The sequence below is a fragment of the Apium graveolens genome, chromosome 6 (assembly GCF_009905375.1).
Source record: "Apium graveolens cultivar Ventura chromosome 6, ASM990537v1, whole genome shotgun sequence".
Taxonomy (NCBI): Eukaryota; Viridiplantae; Streptophyta; class Magnoliopsida; order Apiales; family Apiaceae; genus Apium; species Apium graveolens.
Window position 1 is genome coordinate 206,651,880 of NC_133652.1, and position 2,808 is coordinate 206,654,687.

Below are 2,808 nucleotides of genomic sequence, written 5' to 3' on the forward strand. Positions count from 1 at the left end.
GGCACACATTGAATCGGGCTTACCCATGAACTGTCAGAGATAGGATAGATGATCCCTGCATCTACCCACTTCAAAATTTCCTTCTTTACTACTTCCTTCATGATAGGATTAAGTCTTCTTTGCTGCTCGACTGTAGGCTTGCTACCTTCCTCTAGCAAAATTTTATGCATACATTAAGAAGGGCTGATCCCCTTAATATCTGCTATAGTCCATCCAATTGCCGATTTGAACTCTCTCAGAATCCTTAATAGCTTTTCCTCATCACTACCTAAAAGTACAGATGCAATAATAACAGGCAGAGTAGATGCATCGCCTAAAAACGCATACCTCAAAATCTCAGGTAAAGGTTTAAGCTCATGAGATGGAGCTTCCTCAATAGAAGGCTTGAGGCGTTTAGGAGCTTTGTTCAATTTTTCCATTCCAAGAGATTCAAAAGGCATATCAATCTTCCTTTTCCAGGGAGAAGCATTCAAATATTGCAATTGTTCTTCACCTTTGTCATGTTCACTATCTGAATATCCCAATAAGGCTTTTTCTAAGGCATCAGACCTTAGCAATTGATCAAGTTCCGATGTGACCACCGAATCGACCAACTCCACTTTTAAGCACTCCTCATTATTAGTAGGAAATTTCAAAGCATTGAACACATTTAAGGTAACATCATGATCCAGTACTCGCATTGTAAGCTCACCCTTCTGCACATCGATCAAGGTTCGACCAGTTGCCAAAAAACGTCTTCCCAAGATTATGGGAATCTTCTTATCCTCCTCGAAATCAAGAATTACAAAATCAGCAGGGAAGTGAGTTTATCAACCTTGACCAAGACATCCTCCACAATACCTCGCGGATATGTAATAGAACGGTCGGCCAACTGAAAGGTCATATAAGTTGGTTTGGGATCAGGTAAGTCCAACTACTTGAAGATTGATAAAGGTATGAGATTGATGCTAGCTCCCAAATCACATAAGCATCTGTCAAAAGACACTTTTCCAATAATACATGGAATAGTGAAGCTTCCTGGATCTTTAAGCTTTGAAGGCAACTTCTACTGCAGCACAACACTGCATTCCTCCGTGAGAGCGACAATCTCTAAATCATCTAGTCTCACTTTTCGAGAGAGAATACCTTTCATAAACCTTGCATAACTAGGCATCTGCTCGAGAGCCTCAGTGAAAGGTATGTTGATATGAAGTTTCTTGAACACCTTCAGAAACTTCTCAAATAGCTTGTCCAGCTTTTTCTTCTATAGCCTCTTAGGAAAAGGCGGTGGAGGATAGACCTGTTTCTCCCCTGTATTACTCTCAGGAGGAGTGTGCTCAACAGTAGTCTTCCTTGGTTCCACTTCTTCCTCCTACTGCTTTGCTTCTTTCTCAGCCCCATCTTCTTCAGTCAACTCTAGAGTTTGTTCGGGATTCGCAACCTTCCCAGACCTCAAAGTGATTGCCTTTACCTGCTCCTTAGCTTCCTTTTTTCCTGGCATTTCAGTGTCACTAGGCAATGTACCAGGTTGACGATTTAGCAAGGCATTGGCAATTTGCCCAATTTGATTTACCTGCTCCTTAGCTTCCTTCTTTCTGGCACTTCAGTGTCACTAGGCAATGTACCAGGTTGACGATTTAGCAAGGCATTGGCAATTTTCCCAATTTGATTTTCCAAGGTCTTGATAGAAACAGCTTGACTCTTGCACATAAGCTTCAACTCCTCTAATTCAGATTTTTCATTAGCTTGTTGCAGTTGGAGTTGTTATCTTGGTGCATATTGCGGTTGCTGAAAACCAGGGGGTTGTACTGCTTAGCTGGATACTGCTGATAAGGCTGTTGAAACGCATTCTGAGTGTTGCTCCAACTGAAATTAGGATGATTGCGGTTGTTAGGATGATAGGTGGCTGGTATAGGTTGTTGCGATCGCTAGAAGTTGCTCACGAATTGAGATGTTTCACTAGAAATTGCACACTGATCAGTCTCATGGGCACCAGCACAAAGCTCACAGACACTGGTGATTTGATTAACTCCATAATTAGCCAAAGTGTCCACCTTCATTGTCAAAGCCTTAAATTGGGCAGCGATAGCAGTTGCTGCGTCCAACTCCAGAATTTCTGCAGCTTTCCCTTGAGTCAGTCTCTAGGAAGGATTCTGGTACTTATTAGCAGCCATCAGTTTAATAAGTTCTTAAGCTTCATCATAGCTCTTAGCCCACAAGGCTCCTCCTGATGCTACATCAAGCATGGGCCTAGAAGTAGGACACAATCCATTGTAGAAACAATTGATAATCATCCAATCAGGCATGCCATGGTGTGGGTACTTAGCATCTCCTTATATCGATCACAAGCCTCACACAGAAATTCTCCAGTTTGCTGCGCGAACTGGGTAAGAGCATTCCTGATTGCGACAGTCTTCGCCATGAGGAAGAATTTAGTGAGAAACTTTTGAGCAAGATCTTCCCAAGTGGTGATAGACCCTGCTGGTAGAGAATGTAACCAGCACTTAGCTTTGTCCCTCAGAGAGAATGGGAAGAGACGTAGCTTGATAGCATCTTCAGTCACATCATTGAACTTGAAAGTGTCACAGATCTCGATGAAATCCCTGATGTGCATGTTGGGGTCTTCAGTTGGAGAACCCCGAAACTGAACTGAGTTATGTATCATCTGGATCCTGCTTGACTTGATCTCAAAAGTGTTAGCCCTGATGGCTGGTCTGATGATACTAGACTGAATGTCATTAATCTTAGGCTTAGAATAGTCCATCAAAGCCTTCAGATTTTCTGTTTGATCACCCATAGCTACTACCATTGGCTCTTCAACTTTCCCTT

At 42.4% G+C, this 2,808-nt stretch overlaps 1 non-coding gene across 1 annotated transcript; it reads left to right on the forward strand.

Moving 5' to 3' along the window:
• Positions 1-2,283: 2,283 nt before the first annotated feature.
• On the forward strand, positions 2,284-2,386 carry LOC141669378 (small nucleolar RNA R71). The gene has a single exon (XR_012553664.1). It is a non-coding gene; the product is annotated as a small nucleolar RNA R71 (small nucleolar RNA).
• Positions 2,387-2,808: the final 422 nt, after the last annotated feature.